General features: G+C 48.7%; 1 protein-coding gene across 4 annotated transcripts in view; it reads right to left on the bottom strand.

Annotated features, from left to right (window-relative positions):
• Window positions 1-12469, bottom strand: part of ADAP2 (ArfGAP with dual PH domains 2) — a 184050-nt gene that overhangs the window by 165393 nt on the left and 6188 nt on the right. The gene's annotated exons all lie outside the window — the stretch shown is intronic.

Below are 12469 nucleotides of genomic sequence, written 5' to 3'. Positions count from 1 at the left end.
ATATATAAAAAATGTTTTCGTTATCATGTTATTTTCGCAAATATGCACCTTGTCAACCGGTAATTGTTTTGATTCTGTCTTGCATACGCGCGCTGCTCCCTGAATGTTTACACTATATTATTTTCTCCAATCTCTGATGCGATTATGTTTCCAATTTACTGTGCTCAAACTGTCGTGTTTATGCTACAATTATATTCTATGACATGGACTCCTGCAAATGCCAACTTTCTCCGCCTAATATAACTATCTACTTTTCTTTTTCCACCTTCAATATCCGAATCACATCACCTATTCTTTCCTTACTAACTAACTATATTCTGCACAACTGTTCTATTATACTCCCATAACCCCTACCTTACCTCCTTCTATCTCCCCCACCTATATACTCTCCTTCCTACTCACACCAAAAACTTGCTGTAATAAACTTTGCCAATCCCTCGCACCTCAACTCTGATCCCTTTTTCACTTTCTTTCCCCTTTCTCTTCCCTTACTTATTCCTACTAACGCTTTGCTTCTGTACCTACCACCCACTATTATGTATATGATATACACTTGACTTACCAAACCCTGTTTTAATCAACCCTTGGTGTCACACTGTCTATGTACAGCCCTGAGGAAGCCCCAGGCCTGATGGCCAATTAGGGGGCGAAACACGTGTTGGCTGTGCCATCCCTTCTTCTTTTCCAGCAGACGAATAAAAACACGAATATCTTACCCTCATCATCTGATCTACTTGCATCAATTGGATATTTTATCCTAATTAACGGAAATTTATACTCTTGCCCAGATACACCCACAAAATCCAAAGTTCTGGTAGAACAAGAACAACGCTAATATACCTGCGCAACACTGTTGGTGGTGCCTTTGGGTGATTGTAACCAACCCCCTCATACCTATACCCACAAGGACCATATCTTCAAAAGGCTGTATTCCTAAGACCTTGTTTTTTATCCTCTTTCTTTTTTTTGTTTTCTTGAGAACGGTTTTCACCAAAGATCCAGATAGGAAGTGAGGAAACCGGAAAAATCTCAAGAAACTTCTATTGGTACGAAGAGACTAAAACCATACAGTCATAAGAGTAGAGACAAAAATGATATATTTTCTGTGTACACCCACTGGATAAATAAATCAGACCTGAATTACAATATCCCACCTCATCATTCTGTACTACATAACAGGGGGATAACGCCCACATAAATGGTAGCACCGATTGGGTTGGCCAAGGTGCAGTTTAGCTCATCAGGCAGGCATAGCAGCTTAGGTTAGTCACCACTGCCTGCCCTAGGATCACCCGTAAGTTAACCCACCAAACTTTTTCCAACATAACTTGTGTGGACTGTTTATTTTGTGCAGCGCGACTAATTACTGGTAAGTGGAGGGTTGCCGATATCAGCACTATGAATATATAGGATTTCTTCCATTACCTATCTCATGACACATACAGAGTATCAGATATCCAATGGCTGGGGCCTGCTGGCGCTCTGTCCCTGGGACCCGGCGCCTTCGAGTTCTCGTGCAAACCGCCCGGCGGCGTACCCTAGTCCGCCACAGATGTGGTTAGTAAAGTTTGCTCTTTAGTTATATGTTTTCCCTACCCTTACAAGTCCCGCTATCTATGGGTTGAGTGGGGCCCCCTTGCACCCTCCCACGGGGTCATTGGAGGTGAGCAGGGAGTTCCTCCATGGTCTATGCAATTTGCAACGTTCGAGTGAAAACCATACCCGCTGGTCTCTTTTTTCTTTTTCTATACAAGACATCTATTTGTGGGGTATCGTTGACCTTTTGCAGATGTGAACCCAATGTTGACAGCGGATAATATTAATACTCCTGATGCTGTATTGTTCATGTGACTTTGTCCACCTGTGAGGTCCCACTCATGGGAATATATAACCTGTATCTGTTTCTTTTTCTTTGTTTCTTTACACTGCAATAAAAAGTTACTTGGAGAAAAAAACTGCACAGTGGCCAGTCCTGGCCTCTCATGGTCACGTGGATCCAGCATCACTAAAGCATAAACAAGCAGTAAGCGCTGGGTCCAGCCTTTGGGTCAGTGGCATCTTCCATTGATTTCCAGAGTTGAAGGTGGGAGCTCTCTGGTTGTTTTTTCCTGCTTTCTGCAATTTCCCCCAGATACACTTAAAAGCACCAGAGCCGCTCACCAGTCCTGCATCATTCTGCTGAGCTCTCCGACGATGGGGCAGACCAGAGACTGCTAGAGCGGTGCCAGCAGCAACCATACAAGCAGCTGGCCTCTCCATCTACGAGTTTGTTTTATGCATGAAACTAGAGGTGCGTGTGTACCGGATCCCCCAAGAAGCAGCGGCCAGGACTACGGATCAGAAGGTAGAAGTGGACTGGTACAGCCTGAATGGCATCCGGGGTGACAGAAAAAACAAGCAGGGGAAGGGGTACATATGAAGGATAAAGGAAGTTGGGCTATCATCACAACACTGACAGTAGAGCACAAGTCAAGCTATGTAACAGAACTTCAAGGGTAAGGGACCATCATGCGGAAAGTAGAGGGGTGACAGGGGCAGTCACAGGCTGAGACATAGAGCCCCCACTATGGATGTAAAGAGGTGCCTACAGATGAGGCAGCTGATTTTGACATAAAGTGAAATGGGGCAGGAATCCTGGGGCAGTAAGGGGACAAGACCTAAGGCAAAACTGCAGCTGTGTGAGGAGCAGTATCCCAATTGTAACTGAAAGAAAATTGTGTGGCTAGCAACCAACTATAAGGGGCAGGGAACAGTGCCACAAGTTCACTGTGGTACGCCAGTATCCGGCGCTAAACGTACAATGGAACGCGCAGGTTGACAATCATGATCCAGGCGTGATGAATTCCAAGCGAACATCAGAAAACCAGAGTGTCCGAGCAGGAAGCAGACCTAGGTCAATTGATTTGTTGTCCTGAATCCAAGGTCCACCTCCTCCAGGGAGCAAGCATCTGTCATCAACCTTGAGCAACACAGAGGAGGCCAGGCGGAAGTATACGGGTGCGAAGGCTGCGCTGCAGAATCTAGGCCTCAAATATGGTATGCTCTACCCGGCTCGTCTCCGGGTCGAGATCGAGGGCCGTACTCGGCTCTTTGATAACCCCACTGCGGTGCAGGAATTCTGTCGCAACTACAAGCCGCGTCGGGGCCCGCCGGGGGGAAACGAGGATGGACGTTCCCCCCCTCGCAGTGGGTCGGCGAGCAGCCAGGACCTGTTTGCGACCTCCGGTGTCGGCTGAGGCTGCGCCCAGGCTCTAACTTAGTTTTCATTGACTCTTGTTATTGGAGGACTTTTTGAATAATTGGTATATATTTGCTAAGCAGCGCTGGGTTGATTGCGGATCGTCGTCACCCCCCTTTGGTTGAAACCGTTGGGAGTACTTCTGGGTTATGATGCTCTGCCTTCTTTTTTTGGTATACATATGGTATTACTGTTTAGAGCTATGTTTTTTTCTTCTAGGTTGGGGACTGCCTCACGTTTGCGTGGTTTGGCTGGGTGGGGGGAGGGGGGTGGGGATATGTAAGTTTGCTTTTCATGACTTGGCTGTGTGTGAGCTGTTTTCATTGGTACACGGAGGCGCTGCATCTTTCTTGCTCCTGCTACGAACAGTTTGGCATCGATGGCCCAGATAGGTTTGAATGTAGCTCCTGTCAATCTATCCTTAATGTCTTGGAATGTCCGTGGCCTAAACAATCAGCGTAAATGCAAACAAATACTACATTACTTAAATCGGCATGGGGTTGACATTGCTTTTCTTCAAGAGACGCACTTACATCCCTCTGGGAATACCCGGTTTGCAGCTTCCTGGGGCGCCCACCGCTATTTTTCCAATTTCAGCAACTATGCTAGAGGCACAGCGGTCCTGATTCATAAGAGAATCCCGTTCCACTGCCAGACATTCCTGGGGGACAGGGAAGGGCGTTATTGCATTGTGAAAGGAGTGCTGATGGGGCATGTGGTCGCTCTGGTATGTGTATATGCTCCTAACACTGATTCCCCGGATTTTTTCCATGCGCTTGCTGCCCAGTTGGCATCCCTGGCGCCCGCTGACATCCTGCTTGGCGGCGACCTCAACTTGCTACTGAATGTGGGGCTCGATAGCACCTCCGGGGCCACTGATTCCAAACCTAGGGCGAGACGCGCGCTCCTGGACCTCTGCAGTCGTTTCTCTCTTACTGACATATGGCGCAGGCGCAACCCAGACACTACGGCCTACACGCACTTCTCTGGGCAACACAACACCTGGACCAGGATTGACTACTGGCTCCTATCCCCAGGCCTGTCCCTCTGGTTCCGCGCATTGAGAACCCTCCCTAGAACCTATTCTGACCATTCTCCTGTCTTACTGGGTTTAGACGTTCCCCGCCCGGAGGGATTTGAGCGGCAGTGGCGTTTCCCCGGAAAGGCACTTCTGGATGACCTCTTTGTCCATGAGGTATCTGAAGCGATAGAAGACTATTTTGCGCTAAATACTGGCTCGGTGGCCTCGTGGGCTGTACTATGGGAGGGGTTCAAGGCCTATATCAGAGGGGTTTGCATTGCAAAACAGGCTGGGGTCCTGAAGGCGCTGCGCACAACAATCACGCACTTAGAGACACAGCTGGATGCGATTGATATGGAGGCGCGACGGTCGCCCTCCGACGAGGTGTTTGCCAGGCGCTTGCGCCTACTGTTGGACTTTCGGGAGGCTGCGGACAAGGAGATCCTATATCTGGGGAAATATTGTGTGGCTCGGCGGTATGGGGAGGGGGATCGGCCGGGGCGCACGCTCGCGCAGGTTCTGAGACCGCCGTATAGTAAGTCCCTGATAACCGAAGTGCGGGGAGTGGACGGTGAGCTCCGCACAACGCCCGCTGAGATTCGGGATGAATTCCTGGCCTACTTTACTGAGTTATATACCTCCAAATTGGGTGACTCCACGGCCGCTCGTGACGCCTACCTGTCGGAAATTGCTCTTGTGTTTCTAGATAGGGGCATGCAGGAGTTTATGGCGGAGCCCATAACGGTGACGGAGGTACGGGGAGCGATTAAAGTGCTCCGGAGCTCTTCTGCACCGGGTCTAGATGGCTTCTCCGGGGATTTCTACAAGGCCTTCTCTGATCTGTTGGCGCCTAAGCTCATAGAGGTCTATGCGGAGGCGTTGGAGCGTGGTTCACTCCCGGCTACTCTTGGAGAGGCGGTCGTGGTTCTGCTCCCGAAACCAAACAAGGACCCGTCGCTGTGTGGGTCGTATAGACCCCTCTCCCTCTTAAACACCGACTATAAGATTTTAGCCAAAATAGTGGCCAACAGACTTTCCCAGCTGATGGAATTCATTATCTCGCCCATGCAATCGGGCTTTGTCCCCCGTCGCTCGACGTCGCTGAATTTGCGGACATTGTTCACTGTTTTGCACAGAATTAACCCGGCCACACCTGCTGCTGCGATCCTACTTGACACCGAGAAGGCGTTTGATTCCTTAGAATGGCCATTCTTTCTTGCCGTTATGGAACGCATGGGCATGCCGGCGAACTTTCTGGCCACGACTCGACTCCTCTATAGCCGCCCCACGGCACGCCTGCGTATCAACGGTACGTTATCCCGTCCATTCTCTCTAACGCGTGGCACGCGCCAGGGCTGTCCGCTTTCCCCGCTCTTGTTCATTTTAGCCATGGACCCCCTGATTCGGCATTTCCAGGAACGGCACCTCCACAGGGGTCTCCAGTTTAGGACGGGCCCATTGCTTGCCTCCCTTTACGCAGATGACACTATCCTGTATGTGAGGGAGCCGCATATTAATCTTGCCCCCCTGATTCGTGAGGTCCTGCGCTTTGGTGGCCACTCGGGACTGGGCATAAACTGGCACAAATCCATCATATTCCCTTTGACTAGCGGCACCTCCCCATGGCAATGTGAGTTCCCATTGGAGTGGTGCTCGGACTCGGTACGCTACTTGGGCATTCAGATACATTTGAGCACAGACGAAATCATACGCCTCAATTATGGCCGCACGATTGCGCGGCTGGAGACGCAGGTGGAGGGATGGTTGCGCCTCCCGCTCTCCATGTCGGCCAGAATAGCCATCATAAAAATGGTAGTGCTCCCCAAATTTTTGTATCTTTTTAATAACATCCCTGTTTCTCTCACTCGGTCTTTCTTTTCCACCTTGAGATCCCTCCTGATCCGACTGGTCTGGGGCGGGAAGCACCCCCGGATTCGCTGGAAGACTCTTACACTCCCACAAGATAGGGGAGGCCTCGGAGTACCTGATCTGTATCTATACTATCTGGTCGCGCAGTATGCACATGCCTATGCCTGGTACCATCCGGACGCTCGGATCCCGTTTCTTCGCCCTGAGGCAGACTTTGTTCTCCCGGGCCAGTTGGCGGCTGTTTTGCCCAAGGGTGTCCCCAGAAGCCCAGTGGATATTCAAACGGTGTCCACTACTAGCTGGGCCTGGAAGAAACTTTTGAGCTACTTAGCTCACCCTCGCCTATATTCCTCTTCTCTCCCTATTCGCAACCCGGGGTTACTGCCGGGCACAGATGAGGCGATTGTGCAGCGAACGTTAAGTAAATTTAACCTCACCAAGATGGGGGATTTATACCCTGGAGGGCACATATTCTCGGCATCGGAAGAGGCGCGTTTCAGCGAGGCTACATTCATGGATAGGTTCACTCTTCGCCGACTCTATTGCGCGGCCAGGGCGGTAATTGAGGGTTTCCCCCTTGAGCCTCCTTCCTTTGAACCCCTTACCATCATTATTGACAAAGATACGGGGGCCCATATAGTCTCGAGGCTGTACAAGGCGTGAGCGGCTTTGCTCCCTTGTGCGGATGACCGGGCGCGGGCGGAGTGGGAGACGGACTTGGGTAGGCCTATTACGGATGAACAGTGGACGGCTTGCTGTAAGGTTACTGCTGCGGTGTCACTGAACAGTCGTCACAAACTCCTTCACTATAAATTCCTGCGCCGTTGGTACATGACCCCAGACAGACTCCATTCAATTGACCCAGCACGGCCGCACCTCTGTTGGAAGTGCTCGGCACCACATGCTGACTTCGCGCACTTGTCCTGGACTTGTCCGAGACTGCAATCATTCTGGACACAGGTTTACAAGGTCTTGGAAGACATGTTAGGGCTTACACTTGTTCCCGCTCCTGAGGTTGCGTTGTTGGGCTACACAGCAAATTTCCCTAAGAATGTTCGTAGGTTGGCCGCTATGGGTCTACTTCTGGCCAAACGTGAAATCGCCAGGCGCTGGGGGGATAGACGGGCTCCTACGGTCAAATCGTGGCTCACTGCCATGGCTTTTTGCAGCACGAATAGCGAACTCTACTCTAGTCTCCTCCCCTCGGTGGCGCGTCCTAGGGACATCTGGGGCCCTTACAAAACACAATGGAAAATATAGTTCCCAGGCAAGCATATACGACTAATAGTTCAAATTAATAAGCACAGAAATAGTAGAGCAGACAAATAATGTAGTTCACAATTTTAATTAAAAAAGGGGAGAAGATAAAAACATCACATATAGTGAAATGATAATATACAGTAAAATTGAAATTTACAATAATACAGTTCAGTGATATCAGTTACATGTAGTGGCAGAACATAAAATATCTTCACGACGCGCGTTTCGGCACAGGGTGCCTTCGTCAGGAGTAGCCACAACAGATTTATGTGGGTAACAAAGGTGGATCAATGACATATGTATATGGGGACAGTATCGACCAGGGATATGATTTCTTCCTGTTAAGTGTATGGATCCTTTATTCTTTATTTATTCGATGGTTCTTAGTAAGGAAGGGGATGTTTTTATTCGATTTCAACCCCGTGGGTCTGAAAAATGATGATCCTAAGTCACACCGTAATGCTTCTTCCAAAGGTATAGTTAGCGAGAGGGAATAAAACTTGTGACTCTCAATATGTCAGTTGATACCACACTTTGACGAGCGGAAGCAACTTATCAATCGAGATTTTGATTATCCGATTAGCGAGACCTATCCTGCATAATTATATGCGTGTCTCTAAAGCTCCGACATCATCGTATTTGTATACCTACTATCTACACGCTCTGCCGTACTCAAGCATTTATCAGAATATCAACTGACATATTGAGAGTCACAAGTTTTATTCCCTCTCGCTAACTATACCTTTGGAAGAAGCATTACGGTGTGACTTAGGATCATCATTTTTCAGACCCACGGGGTTGAAATCGAATAAAAACATCCCCTTCCTTACTAAGAACCATCGAATAAATAAAGAATAAAGGATCCATACACTTAACAGGAAGAAATCATATCCCTGGTCGATACTGTCCCCATATACATATGTCATTGATCCACCTTTGTTACCCACATAAATCTGTTGTGGCTACTCCTGACGAAGGCACCCTGTGCCGAAACGCGCGTCGTGAAGATATTTTATGTTCTGCCACTACATGTAACTGATATCACTGAACTGTATTATTGTAAATTTCAATTTTACTGTATATTATCATTTCACTATATGTGATGTTTTTATCTTCTCCCCTTTTTTAATTAAAATTGTGAACTACATTATTTGTCTGCTCTACTATTTCTGTGCTTATTAATTTGAACTATTAGTCGTATATGCTTGCCTGGGAACTATATTTTCCATTGTGTTTATACCCTGTCCCAGGAATCAGATTATTCCACAGGGGGGTCCTTGATACTCACGTGCCCTTACAAAACATACATCACGGGTCTTCCCGGTTCCCCCTCGTCACCCACACATTCCGGTATAGTCCCAATGGGAGTGGGGTAGGCGGTACGACCTGGGCGTTGGGTGAATGGTGACGTCATGGAATGGATGGGATGGTATGATCCACGGGGCGCTTGCTGTGGGGGGGTTGATGGCACGGACATCCAGTGGGTTACAGGGTGTGCATGGAGGGATGGGGTGACTATGGGCCCTGGGTGTGGATTGTCGATGTCAGTTTCTCCTGTTTCAAGTTGGACAAGTGTTGATGGTGGATTGATAGATGGGGTTCTGCTGTAGGATGCCTTCCATAAGTTGCACATTTTGTCAGGGGGCTGGAGGTGTTGTGATGTACCTCCATACTTTGTCACTGGTGAACACACAGCTATCATTTCTGTACCGTTTGATTTTGCAAATTCAAATAAAGCTTTAAAAAAAAAAAAAAAAAACCTTGAGCAACACAGAACACCATCCTGAATGCTCCAGGCCAATGAGACTCAAGCATCTCTACATGATGTCTTTCTCATACTCCACAGAAGAGCCTTTATCTGTCACCGTGAAAAAACTTCATAAAAAGAAAAATACTGTGCTCCAGGAGCAAGACTCTTTATGTCTAATATCTCTCAGCCTACTTTGAAGAGCCCCGAGCCTTTGCAGCATGTCTCTATGTAGGTTTTGTTGTCCGTTACATTTGCCTCCTCACCTGATAGATGAATACACAGGCTTGGGAACCTACACTGACGAGGATATTGGGACAGAAAAGTCATTTGTATGGTAAAAGGAATGCACTCCTGCCCTGAGTGTCCAACTGTACTGATGTCTGGATCCATAATGCTGATGTTTGTTGTAATGGGCGAACATGGATCATGTGTGTGCGCCATGACATATACCCGTCTCAGGGACTGTAGTCTTGTTGGACTGGTAGGGGTTCCCAAAGCGCTACCCTCATGGTGGAAGACTTCTGCCTTACCCTGGAGTTAAATAGCACGAGCGCAGTGATGGAAGCATACCGTGTAGTGAGGCCTACATGAGCATTCAGGTTGTAAAGTTCCACTGCTGTGTGATTAACTCATACTTGGCCTACATCAGACTGGTGTGAAGTGCTGCACAGCGCAGAAGTGGTTTTTCTGCACTGGCTGTATGTGTGCCTGGGGAGGGTGCCATACAGGGACAATGCAGTACTAAATAGTGTATCTATGGTGTATGCATGTGCTGGAGGTGTATGTGCCTGAGAGTGGTACAATACCTACAGAATGTAGTGCTGTGCAGTAAGTGCAAGATAAGAGCATGTGTTGAGTGTATATGTGCCTGTGAGTGGTACAATGCATGAAGAACACAGTGACTACATGATTGGTGCATGTGCTGGGTGTATGTGCACGTATCTATGGTACAGTACATAAAGGATACCATGCTGGGCAGTGAGTGCATGTTGAATGCAAGTGCTGGATGTGTGTGTGCCTCTGAATGGTACAGTACATGGAGAATGCAGTACTGTGCAGTGAGTGTATGTATACATGCACTGGGTGTATGTATGCTTGTGAGTGGCACAATACATTGGTAGCCCTGGGTTCCATTTTGGAGACCCAGGCCTGCATGGTACAACATGGAGTAGAGGTAGAGAGATCCCCCCAGACAGATTGGTCAACTGCTGCATTCTTGTGAGATGGTAGGACACACACAGGGGAGGGGCGGTCAAGGCATCACCTCTACACTTCAAAGGGTGCTCTTTGATTCAGTGAGAAGTCACAAGGGAGGGGCCTGGGCACATCTCAGGAAGGAGATAGGGCTAATAAGAGAATCACAAAGAGTAGCGCTGGGATCCCTGGGCTACACTTATCACTGTGGCAGACATCCAGGTATGAACACTAGTCACTCCAATGACCTGTGTTGTGGGACTGTCAGTGTCTGAGACATCTCTGCTGTGACAGACAGCTTTTCAAGAGGAAAAGGGGGTAGAGGATCATGCACTTCAAAAGACTCAGAAACCCAACATAAAACTTCAAGGACTCAGACCCCATATCAGATTTGGTGTCTGGAAATGGACTATAAGAAGGGGTGTTTGAGACACCAAAAGTTGTCACCTGCCAAGCAGCCAGACTGGTTGTGTGAGAAGGAGAAGCACTACAAGCCTTCTGCCTGTGACCAGGACTGGGGGCCAAGGCCTGCCAGTCTCCCTGCTGCCTGAGGGGACATCACCCAGTGAAACCAAGACCACCTGCCCTGGAGCGCCCGCCTGCTTTCCAAGATCAATGCCCCCTGTGAGGAAGAGGGGAGTGCTGGTGGGAGCAAGTTCCAAAAGGGAGCCCTGTCGAGTGGACTCCCTGTGCGAGGTGTGAGGAAACAGCTGCTGCACCTTTATGGTTTTTACCTGTGTGGAGAACTGGGGCATTACCTTGGATGTTGCCAATAGTGAAGGGCAATACCCATGATCACTAACGCGAGGAGTGAGTGCACAGGAACTTACTAGAGTGACACTAGAGCCCCGACCTCAGGGGAGGACTGTGTAGTTGTTTCTGAATGCTGTATTCTTCCTTTGGATGGGTAGCGGTAGAAATTAAATATTTCTTGTTTTTCATATAAGTGAGTATTTGGTAGGCCACCGATTTATTGCTGCTGCACACATTTGGAGTTGTGTGTCTGTGCTTACTAATCTGTATCCACCCTGCCCCTCGCCCCTCAACTACTCCACCCAACAACCTCAAAAATGGGAGCCTTGGACTGCTCATCCACATTTACCGCTGACAGTCAAGTGCAGATGGAGTACTAGAATCCACAGTAGGCAGGGCCTTGGGACACCAGGAGTAAAAGGCCTCAACCACCACTGTTAGGCCCAATAGCCCCTGCAAGCCCCGTGACCCCTGGAAAGGGGTTCTGAGAAGGACCCGCCAGGCCAGTGAAAGTTCTTGCGTTGTTAGTATTAGCCGATTCAGAGGAGAAGTGATATGCGAGTGAGAGCGGATCCGCCATTTGGGATAAAAGAAAGACTGACGTGCAGATCGATCACCTCTAATAGTGGCAACAAGGTATAATCAGTGGAATAGCGTGTTGCCAAGAGCATTGCTTATGGTTGTCTTCATTTCGGTCCTCTCACTATCATATTTTGGCTTGTTAAATGTGTCTCTGTAGCTGCTAGAGGAGAAAGCCTTCTACGAACAATCGCTTACATGACATTTGTTGCTGTCTATAGTGGCCACTCTGACCCTACACAATACAACGCTCTGCCTCAGAAGCATGCTCTCCAGCACATCCAAACGAATCGCCCACTCTAGCGACACACGATTTTCAACCACCTCAGGCGGCCAACTAGAGCCAAATTTCAGGGGGGCTGAAAAAGATTTCGGGGGTGCTAATTCTTCCAGCCATAGGCAGAGTGGCTCTAAGATGGGGTGAACACACAACAAAAGCCTCATTAAGAAGTACATGGTCTTTTAAAGACCTGTGAAGTACTCAGGTGAGGCTGCAATAAGACGGACACTAGACCGGGAACCGGTCTCAGCCGGGCTGACACACACGACAGGGGGGGGGGGGGCTGAAGCCCGGTGAGCCCAATGGGTGTTGCGCGCCTGAACCACCTACTAGAGCCCATCCTGACAAACTACCCAGAGCAGGGGCACCACCCTTTGTACCAGAGTCATCTTCCTGAATGTGGCCAGGCTAATAAATGCAGGACCTCTGCACAGCTCAAGACTTCTCTGAACTGTGAAAAGGAATCTACTGGGAACAGTCTTCTCTGCCTCTTCTGAAGCCTACTTAGATCAACAGTGGCAAACA

Source organism: Triturus cristatus, chromosome 7 (assembly GCF_964204655.1).
Source record: "Triturus cristatus chromosome 7, aTriCri1.1, whole genome shotgun sequence".
Lineage (NCBI taxonomy): Eukaryota > Metazoa > Chordata > Amphibia > Caudata > Salamandridae > Triturus > Triturus cristatus.
The sequence above is the reverse complement of the archived record's forward strand: the minus strand, read 5'-3'. Positions and strand labels throughout refer to the sequence as shown.